Source organism: Mauremys mutica, chromosome 2, assembly GCF_020497125.1.
Source record: "Mauremys mutica isolate MM-2020 ecotype Southern chromosome 2, ASM2049712v1, whole genome shotgun sequence".
In the NCBI taxonomy this organism is placed as follows: Eukaryota; Metazoa; Chordata; order Testudines; family Geoemydidae; genus Mauremys; species Mauremys mutica.
The window spans coordinates 131,291,379-131,303,224 of NC_059073.1; positions in this window are offsets into that span (position 1 = coordinate 131,291,379).

Sequence of the window (11,846 nt, forward strand, 5' to 3'; positions counted from 1 at the left end):
CGGTCTATGGTACGGTCCCCCCCTCCCCATAGCACGGTCTATGGTACAGTCCACATGCACTGTCCCCCCCTCCCCATGGCACAGTCTGTGGCATGGCCCCTCCCACCTGTGGCCCATCGCAATGGCAGTCCCCTGTGGCACAGCCTGTGGCTCTGCCCTCTCTGCCCATGGCACTGGCGCGGTGTCTGTGGTGGCAAAGCCCCATAACCTCTTGGTGTGGCCCCTCACCTGAGAGACACGTTTGACAGATGAATGCAGGCTGATAATCTGATTGTTTAGCTGGGGTACTCCTCTCCCTCCCTCCCTCCCTCCCTCTGATTTTGGTCCATTTCCATGTTTGCACTGGCAGGAAATTTAATACACTTAATATTTAAGCATTAAGAAATTTAATAATCATTTTTCAAAGTGCAATGGGAATAGAGGCTGCAATTCACAATAGTGTCAGAAACAACCATATTTGATCATAATAGTATTTAATAAGTTCTTATTGTTATATTTCTAATGTGACAACAGGTTTAAAAAAAGGCTTCAGAGCTGCTACTGGCTATTACAGGCCAGTAAGCAGGGCCGGCTCCAGAGCCCAGCGGGGCAAGCCCCTGCCTGGGGCGGCCCTTTCCCGGGGGGGCGGCAGGCTGGGCCGGCGGACCTGCCGCAGTCATGCCTGCGGGAGGTCCACCGGAGCCCCGGGAGCAGCGGACCTGCCGCAGGCATGACTGCGGAGGGGACGCTCGGCCGGCGGCTCCAGTGGACCTCCTGCAGGCATGACTGCGGACGGTTCGCTGGTCCCGCGGCTCGGCTGGACCTCCCGCAGGCATGCCTGCGGCAGCTCAACCGGAACCGCCGGACCAGCGAACCGCCCGCAGCTGCGGGAGGTCCAGCCGAGCCGCGTGACCAGTGGACCCTCTGCAGTCATGCCCGCGGGAGGTCCGCTGCTCCTGCGGCTCGGGAGCGCCTCCCGGGCATGACTGCTTGGGGCGGCCAAAAACCTAGAGCCGCCCCTGCCAGTAAGCCTAACCTCAACATGCAGAAAATTGGTTGAAACTATAGTAAAGAGCAGAATTATCTCACACATAGGTGAATACGATTTGTTGGGGAAGAGTCAGCATGGCTTTTGTGAAGGGAAATAATGTCTCACCTCTCTATTAAAATTCCTTGAGGGGTCTACAAACGTGGACAAGTGTGAACCAGTGGATATATTGCACTTAGACTCTCAGAAAGCTATTGAAGCCAAGAATGGTGTGGAGAAAATGAATAGGGAAGTGTTATTTACCCCTTCATATAACACAAGGGGTCACCTGATTAAATTAATAGGCAGCAGGTTTAAAACAAACAAAAGGAAGTACTTCTTCACACAATGCACAGCCAATCTATGGAACTCGTTGCCAGGGGATGTTGTGAAGGCCAAAAGTATAACTGGGTTCAAAAAGAATTTGCTAAGTTCCTGGAGGATAGCTCCATCAATGGATATTAGCCAACATGGTCAGGGATGCGACTCCATACTCTGGGTATTCCTAAGCCTCTGATTGCCAGAAGCTGGGACTGGATGATAAGGGATAGATCACTCGATAATTGCCCTGTTCTGTTCATTCCCTCTGATGTAGCTGGCACCGACCTCTGTCAGAAGACAGGATACTGAGCTAGATGGACTATTGGTATGGCCCAGTATGGCCATTCGTATGTTCTTATCAAGCATGCTATGACACTAACTATTTTGCTAGAACCATAGGGAACACTCACAGACACAGGGATGCCATACCATGCATTACGGGCCATGTGGAAGAAGGCATGGAAGCAATTATTTAAAAAGCTGACAAATGGAAAGTTCAGGCAAAGCAGTGTGGATGGGGTGGGAATGGTGTGAAGCTGAACAAGGGAAGATAAGATAAGTAGGGAGAGGCAAAGTTATATAGGGCAATGTTTCTCAATGGCCGGTCTGTGGACTGGCGCGAGTCCACGAGATCTCCCTGACGCACTTAAGGAAGGCAGCAAGCCAGTCCCTGATATCAGAAAGATTGAGAAATGCTGATATACAGTATGGAAGGTGATCACAAGCAGTTTGAATCTGAAGTAATAGTAGATGAGCAGCCTGTGGAGGGATTTGAGTAGGGGAGTGATATGATCAAAATGGCAATCAGGGAAGGTGACATTAATGACTACATTAAGTCTTGCCAACCCCCAGCATTCAAAATTCATGAGTCAGGCCCCATAAATCATGAGATTATTTTTGGGTTTTTTTATTTGTCTTTTGCTTTTTGAGTCCTTAGGGTCAAGTTTTTCTGCTTTTCTCTGCAACCACAAGATCTGGAAACTTTTTTTTTAAGTGAAAGTGGAGACTCTCCCATAATTACATAACTCTAGGAGCTGGGGCTTTAAACCACCAAATGGTGTGAGACTTGTAATAAAATCACAAGAGCTTCGAACGCTGTGTTTTTGATATGGACTAAAGGGACTGGGAGCCAATAACTGTACAGAGGAAACCAGAGAGGAGGTTGTGGCCGTGGTTGAGGTAGGATACAATGAGGGCCTCAATGATTGATTTGGCTGAGAGAATAAAAGGATGAGTTTTAGAGAAATTGAGTAGGAAGGAATGGCAGGATTTGGACATGGCCTGGATGCAGACACATTCTCTCTTTCTCCATAGGACTCAGGACATATTTGCATTTTTTAAAGACATTTTCCCTATCTGTAAAATCAGATTATTGACTATTGATATTTTCATCTATTAAAACTGATAGCTTCCAAGTCCATCATACATGGGCACCTTTGCTTGTTTGGTTCCTTCATTTCCAGTTTGTAGCAACCTACTGATCTACACTGTAAATATCATCATCCCTATTGATTATGATATTCATATCTTGCTCTAAATCAACTCTCGCTTCAGACACTCTTGAAGTGTCCTCCTTGCACTGAAAACATCATTAACATACCTGATATTACAACATCTGTTCTCTCCCATTATCACACTCTGTTCAGAACACTACACATTTCCATTTCAGCATAAAGATGGAATAGATGTCGTGGCAGAACAGAGCTTGACTCTTGGCCTACTTTCCTGATACTTAACTGCTTCCTTGTGCCTTTTTAATTCTGAATTATGACCTTTTGGTTATGGCACACACAAATTGGCCAACTGCAACAAAATCCTGTTTTGTGAAAGCAAGTGCTTCTGTTTCATAGACTCATGCTTCATTTAACCAGATGTTTGCAAAGAATACTCCTTGTACTAAATGTTATTAGAAATACACCCAGGAACATGGATATCTGGATTGTTATAGCCCCTCCTCTGCTTGTTTTTGACACACATTCAGTTGTATGGTGTTCTACTCAACAACTTCTACAAAAACACATTTCTTTACTTGTTCTATGCACAATGTGTTGTGTGCCTAGATGTCATGGTGGTATGTGTAATAAATAATAAATGTGCTTCCTCTGGATTGTGGACTGAAATGATTTCTGAGGATGAAAGATTTGAGAAATTCAGATCCTTTAATAATTAGCACAGTGTGAAGAGTGTACGTTTAGCTGCAATAGCAGTGGAGGACAGGAATGGATGGTCTGCAAAAAAAAATTGTCTTAAGTTCCCAACTCTTTTTAAAAAACGATTCTGATTGGCCATAGGCCAAGAAACACTGTTTTCCAACAGAAATACACATCCTGCATTCCCTTAAACCTTCTCATATTGCTTCTAAAGTAAGAAGCAAACACAGGAAATCTTGATGTTTGAAATGTCAGTGAAATTCAGATGAAAGTGAACCATAAATGCCCTCTGGACTTTCTTTATATTTGATATATTGAACTCCATCCAGCTTTCTGTGAACACTTTTTCTAGGAAAGTTGATAGAGATTAGCCATCGTGTCTCTTGCCATAAAGTCCCGTCTCTACGTTGCTGTGCAACATCTTGTGTGCCATTTGCGCCCTGGCTGTCACCTTTTTACCCAGAGGGGGCTGCATTTCTGGGGTGATACAATGTAGATATCAATAGAGAGAGAATTGAGGAAGTGCTTGGGGCTCGTTGGATGGAATGTGATGTATAAATGTAAAATATTACTGTATTAGATGTTACAACAAAGGGTCAGATCTCAGAGAGATGTTCATCTAATTATTGACTCATTGACTCATACTGATTAGTCTGTATAAGTGTGATCAGTATTCAGGCCACAGGAGTAAGAACTGATTTAAATTTCATGTTGGTAATTGAACACGTTTTGCTGCATATATGTACTACAAGGTCACCATATTCATCACCTGCAAAGGAAAGAGCAGTCTTTTATGAAGGATGTTGCAGCCCCAATCAACCTTTGCCAAGGGCTACCAATGAGTTTTCTTCAAACTTCTCATATGAGTGGAGCTCTCACGCTGGCTGGTTGATGTACCATACTAGTTGCCACTCAGCATGCAGTCCCACACAGGAGGTTTCTTAACTCAACCTGGATCTTCATAAGGAATATTATGGGATGTACACATGTTCTGAATAGGAAAATGGGCACACTGCCCCTATGGAATGAGCTAAATCCGGCTGTGCAGAAGATCTAGATATGTGAGCAGAATTTGGGATCTTAATTTTGCAGGGGGAATGATAGCAGAAAATGAGCATGTTGCTGAGCTGCAGTCAGCCATGAAGTCCTCTTAGAGTCTAAGCATTATATAGGTTTATGGGGCAGGTTCTGGCCCCTCTGCTCCCTGACTCACTGACCAGTCCCCTGTTACCACCAAGGAAACTATCTCTGTCCTCTTTTTTATTTATTTATTTACATTTTCAAGGGACATTTCATCACTACCCTTTTCTCTCAACCTTGTTTTTTCTGCTCTGCCCTTGAAACTTCAGGACTCTTTATGGGCACTGCTTTGTTCTTCTCTGCACAGTTGGTTTGTACAGATGCGCCCCTCCCCAAAGATGCTTCTTTGCTGGTGCTGTATGTATTCCTGAATGGTTTTACTGGTGTTTTTAGACATATTTAGCATGGGACTGTTTATACCTAATACCCCCATCCTGCCCCAGGAGACTCGTTTAGAGATGCACACAGATTCCACAGCCTCTAGTAGGTCAGGAAGAAAACATTTTGTTTTGCAGAAACAGTCCCTCCAACTAGCAAGTGAGTTCAAGAAACTCACCATATGACCAGAGAGCCCAGACCTGTCACAGTGGTGACTGAAACCCACAGACAAATTGTGTCTCAGCTATATTTTGTATTTGTTTTACAAGACCTCCTGTGTCAGATGCCTTCTAATGCCAAAGATTGTCTTCCTGGGCTCAGAGGAGCTGCTGTATTTGGAGAGTAAAGAGAGGCCAAGACCTCAGCAAGCTTCAAGCAGGGTTTGGACATTTCTATGGAGAACACCCATATCCAGAGTTAAATAGTTAATGCTAAAAAGACTTTTTTAAGGCGTTAAAAACCTCATGCTTCAGGGCTAAAGCCAACCTCTAACTACAAGGCCTTAGGAGGAGATCTGCCCATAACTGCCCTAAATGGACCTGTTAGTTCTGATCCAGTCTGCCAATTCCTAGCTTCTAAAGTAAGGAGTTTTCCTCTTTCATTATCCCATCCCAAGAGCACTCTACCCAGCTCACTCTTCCCACACTCCTCCAATAAAAAGGAGAACTCACTTCCCCTTTTGCTGAGTTATAGTTTCTATTTAGGGAGTGAATAAGGCACTGCTGATGTAATGCTGGCTTCTGAGCCTCATCTTTAAAACTCCCAAAGTCCTTTTCAAGATAGATCTTTGCCCCCCCCCCACTTCATCCTATTTAATTGGCTCTGCAGTTTGCAGATAGCCATGGGACTGGCCATATGGATTCAATAAGCCTGTTTTCAGTATCTCCTATGTTGTCTCCTAGATGATATAGAAAGATGTGTCAAACACATTTAATTAGAAACAGATGGATCCTCTTGAAAATGAATCCTTATCAATTAACTGCCCAGCGCTATCTGGGCAAATTTTACTCATGTATGTAATTATTAAAATCCCAAAGCTGTTTGGGTTCAGATTCAGACCCACATTAGTATGTTGATGTCCCAGTGACTTGGTCTCCCAATGTGACACCAAGTGTTGCCTGCTCCACTTACAGTGTCTTATATTCTGCCATTGATGTTAAAGGGAGTTTTGCCATTAACTTCATGGGAGCAGGATTGGGACCCAGGTTTCTTTCTCAGGGATAGAAAGCAGCAAATAAACAGCTCCCATTTTGTCCCTGGGCTGCTCAGAATGTTAGCAACTGACATGCAAATACGTAGTCCACATGAAAGTCCACCACAGAGCCTCACAGGCTTGTGAAAATATTCACTCTACAGGCTGTTACTGCCCAGAGTGTTAATTTCATTGTGTTTTCTTAGGAAGCTGAGCTGGTGGGAACAGATTGGCATTTGCTCCAACATTATTCCAAGTTTATTTTGCTGATAAACATATGATAATTTCCAGGCCCATTAACCTTTGACTTTCAGACTCCTGCTTTTGCTAGATGCAAGCAGGGTCAAAGATTATTTAGTTTGAGGAAACCTTGAAAACTAGTTATGAGAGCTGAGCAATCAGCAAGAAAAATCATTAACATCTCTGTGAGTTTTAGACTAGAATTTTGCATCCACTGTATTCAAACCCATTTTTATTCACTTTATATTAACATTAATCAGAACAAATGATTGTGCAAAGTGCATTTCAGGCTAGTAGCTGAAATTACAAATTCATGGTGAAGCAAAATTTGTTTGGGGCAGAAATAGTTTATGAAGGTTAGATTACATACTCATGAAACAAATAATGCCACATGATTTAGTGTGACACAACTCAAATAGTGAACCCACTAGGTCTTTAGAAAGCTTATTATATTATGGGAATGTTTTTATTCATTAAGGGCCTGATCCAAAACCCACTGAAAGACTGACATGGATTCAGTGACAGCTGGATCACATTATGACTGTTAGTGCTCATTTCAAACTCTCTTGTCTTAACAATAATACAGTATTCTCAAGAAGCTCTGTACATCTAAACCTGGAACAAGTTTTAGCCATTTTAGGTAGTTTTAGTTGGTGTTCGCCAGAACACTGTACCATTTGCAGCTCTCTGTCACCTTGATTTGCAGCACTTTAAAAGCACTTTTTAACAGACAAAATATAGTAAAAATGATAACATGAAGCAGTTGGGAAAGCTCAAGGTCTCACAGGGGAAAGATACTGCATTTCCTACATAGCTGCTGCATACCCCTCCCAGAGGCAAGGTAATTATTGAAAGAGCTTTCTCTGATATTCCACACACTCTGCCATGTGCCCATAGGACTATCCACCACTGTTCGTACCCTAACGCTCATCTGCATGTATAGTAACTACATACATAAATAATAACTCATCTTATGCAGTGCCACTGGTAGGCATGAAGCTTTGCAGGCAATTTAAAAGCAACAGGTCCTTGCCCCAGGGACGCTATAGTCCAAATTAGCCTAAACACAGTGAGCAATGAGAATAAATAAAAGGCAGCGCATAGGAAGATGAAGGATGCAGCAGTGATTGACCCTGAGATGTATTTACTGTTACATACAAGTCTCATTAGTTCACCTTTTTAATATATTAAAATTAGGCTTCCCTGGATAGTCAGTAGGTGGCACTCTTCCCCTCTAAGTGAGTAATGATCTGATGCCCCACATGGTGTTAGGGGGCAGGTTGCTGCTGGATGGGCAGGCTTTGAGAGGGGAAGCAAAACTGGACTGCTGACCCATGGGACTTTTGCAAGAGCAGACATGTTAACCCCAACGTCCAGGCCAAATTCCACTTTGGGTAATTACATCCTGCCTTTGTAAATTCTCCCTGGAGTTTCATATGATGCAGTATTCTTCTTCACTCCCTCTTGGAAATGCAAGATTCTTTGAAGCTAGCTAGGAGACCCTAGAAGTGTCAATCAGAGGAGAATGAAGATGTTCCCCATCCATATGGAACTTCTGAGGGTCCTATAGGATATTTTCTCTTTGTGTGTACAGGTGTCACATTACCAAGCTGATTCAGAGCTGAAGAGACAGGGTTGAAAGAGCAAGAGTACATTTTCCAGAACCACTGGGAGCCCAGCATGGATATGTTCTGGGTAACAGGAAATTACATTTGCCCAGAGATAGTTTAGTTTGAAAGCTGTTTATATAGTGGGAAAATCCATATGCTACAGCTAAATGGGATCTGGATTTAATGACATTATTTAGAAACATTTTAACTAAACAAAAATGTAAGACAAGAGTGAGTGAGTCTTCCCGGGAGGTGGAATGCTTCTGTTTAGTATAACAAGTGTAAATGTGGCCTCCTCAAAACCTCAGAGAGGGCAGTGCCCTCTCAGCAAATTAAAAGACCAGGAAAACAGGAGAATGAGGGAAAGAGTTGAAAATTTTAGAGCTTTCTATGTTAAGTGGGGGATGTGGGGTTAAAACAAAGCAGCCCCTCAGAGTACTGCATGCCCAAAGCCCCGCTCATCAACAAGCAGAGTTTAAGTCACACAGGAGAGATAATGGGACGGAACATTTTTGCAAGACCTATTGGTCACTTATTTAATGCATGTTCATGTTAATTAACCAAGTATTTACAAAGAATCCCTGTAGAACCTTGTGCTAATAGAGACACACAACTTCCTCCCCCAACCTCCACAGCAGGGAGTAGTTCTGTAATTTGCCTAACAAGAAAAATCATCTAGAATCTTTTCTTTTCATTTCATTTATTGAACGCTTGAAGTATGAGGTGGTGACACATTCGGTTGCCTCTTCAAATGTGGACTCAGAAATAGCTGTGATAGGACTTGACCTTTCTGGCTCCCAGTCTGATTCAGGCAGAGTATGTCACAGATGGAATGCACTGTGCCCCCGAGAAAGAAAGCTGACCACCCTATGCATGGTTACCATCCAGACAAAGGGCCACAGGACTCACAGTGTTAATGAATCCTGGCATCTGCTTTACTAATTTGAGGAAAGCTGATCAGATAGTGACAATTAGCGGAAATCTGGAAAGAAAAAAATAAGGTGAAAGATACGGCAGGTGCTCATGGGCCAAGTAGTTTAGGTTGTTAATTATTCAGTATTATTCCTAAACACTAATCCAAAGCTAATAGGGGTTTTCACCCTGAAACTGTGGGTAATTTTGGTCCTTCTGAAAGTAAGACACTGATTGCATAAGCATCTATAGAGATTTAACCCCCATGCCCAGCCTCCCTGAGCTGTGACTGCCAAGAGTGAATGTTTGTCTGATGATAGAGAAAGAAGCCTTCTATGGATTAAGTAGAGGTCATTAAATTCATTTCACTGGTGACCTAATGTGGACACGACCTTCCTGTCCAGGTGTCAGGCTAACTTACTGTGTCCCCTAGGCATCTATCGGCACTAATATTGGCCAGAAATCACTCGGTCCGTTCTACTCGTGTTCATATTGACACAACAGCTCACAACCAGCGATGGTTACCACTTTGTTCTAACATGTAGCTTTATTGTTGCCATCTATAAATCATTTTCCATGGTATCACTGACGCAGGAGCTGGGCTCTCTTGTCCACTTCTCATTGGAGCTGGGTTTCTTTGCTCATCTAACTTCCTCCATCACATAAGGGGAATTTAGCTCTCTTGTAAAGTTTTCTTCCATTAAGAAGTATTACTGAATCATCACAGAAATTAGAGATGGCAAATCAAAAGCTTCTGGGAAACCACAAGGCTGGGTCACTAGAGGCCACCAGACAATGTCCAGGCTCTTGGACTGACATCCTGTTCCTCTTGGAAGGAGGGGGAGGTCTAGCTTGAGCCATAATTGAGTGTTTTTGGCTAAGCCTTGCCTGTATAATCTGCAGTCTTAGTTCCATGGTTCATTAGTCAGACCCCAGATGGCCTTTTGTCTTTGCTTTTTCTGGGGTTCTTTTTCTCCTTTGGAAGTTGTGAAATCACAAGGCATCTGAAGATATTATTCTAAGGTTAGGAAATTAGCTAATCAGTGAAATGCTTATTAAGAGAATTATTGGAAATCATTATTTAGTGCAAGAATCACGGGTGGTTACGTTTTATTATTATTGTTCTCCTCTCATCCCCCAGTGCAGTTACACCTCCCTATTTGTCATACCTGCATAATTGCTGCAGTGCGTTTGTCCAGTTGCTGGCAACGCTCAGACCAAAATGGCCACTCAGCGGAATGTGTTGGTGGCTGTTCAAACTTCCGGTAACGTGCAGGGTCGATGGTGAAGTTTTTCCAGGCTGCACCCTGGGCAAAGAGTTAGAGCAGCCACATTTCAGGAGGGCGTTAGGGAGTCCGGGCCCAGGTCTGTGTACTGTCGTGGAGACGCCAGAGCCCCAAGTTTGAGACTCGGCTAAAACAGCCTTAACCTAGGGTCAACAATCAGCATAGAGGCTAAATCCCTGGTTTCTCTAACCCAGCATCTGATGACTCAAGTCTCACTAACCCTAGGCTTACACTGGAGTATAGGCATTCCTTTATAGTCTATCAGAGGGGCTGGTTGGGCTCTTGGAAAGTTTGATGTCCCTATACATTTTGTATCTGTTACCACTGTACCTCTTTACTAACTAACTTTTATCCCTCTTCTTGCTACCCTGTGTATGAGATTGTATTGTTATTAAAAATAATAGGAATAAAGTTAGAAAAAGCGGGAAAATGCCTTTATCGTAGGGAATCGTACTTTTCTCTTTGTTTTAATAAATCTTGACACCCACTTGCTCCAGCTCTGAGGCTTTAATAAAAGAGCAATTTATTACAACCCATTATAAACAGCAAGTCATGTTGGGACTTAGAGACATTCCTTTCAGATTCATGTTTCAGTGCCTTTGTCTGGAGCTCTACTGAACAATTGATAACCTAGAAGCCCCTGCTTAATTACAGGTGTCCATTTCCATGCCCACTGCCTCTTTCCTCCTCAGCATCAGAAGGCTCAGTGCAGAACCAGGTACTGTATCAATAACATGATGCTTTCTCATGCAGCTTTTGTATTAAATACATCCAAATGAAGAAAGCTAGCTGTCTGGCTGGCTACACAGCCACTAATAGGGCCGTTCCGGGATTACTCTGGACTTCTAGGTCAGTCGAAGCAAAACATTTTGGGCTGGTCAATTGCATTATTTGTTTAACTCTGACATGATGTATAATGCTGTTCAAGACATGAATTGTAGAGACTCCTTGAGCCAAAGAGTTTACAATCTGAGGGTACGTCTACACTACGGGACTATTCTGAATTTGCATAAACCGGTTTTGTAAAACAGATTGTATAAAATCGAGTGCACGCGGCCACACTAAACACATTAAATCGGTGGTGTGCGTCCACGGTCCGAGGCTAGCATCGACTTCTGGAGCGTTGCACTGTGGGTAGCTATTCCATAGCTATCCCATAGTTCCTGCAGCCTCCTCCGCCCCTTGGAATTTCCGGGTTGAGATCCCAGTGCCTGATGGGGCAAAAATCATTGTCGCGGGTGGTTCTGGGTACAGCCTCACCCCTCCCTCCCTGAAAGCAGCAGACAAGCGTTTCGCGCCTTTTTTGCTTGGTGAACTGTGCAGACGCCATAGCACAGCAAGCATGGACCCTGCTCAGCTCAATACCGCAATCGTGGATGTTTTAAACACCTCGCGTACTCTCGTGCAGTATATGGTGAACCAGGACCTTCACACCGAGGCGAGGAGGAGGCGGATACGGCAGCGCGGCGATGACAGTGATGAGGACGTAGACACAGAATTCTCTCAAACCGCGGGCCCCTGCGCTTTGGAGATCCTGATGGTAATGGGGCAGATTCTATCCATTGAACGCTGATTTTGGGCCCGTGAAACAAGCACTGACTGGTGGGACCGCATTGTGTTGCAGGTGTGGGACGATTCCCAGTGGCTGCGAAACTTTCGCATGCGTAAGGG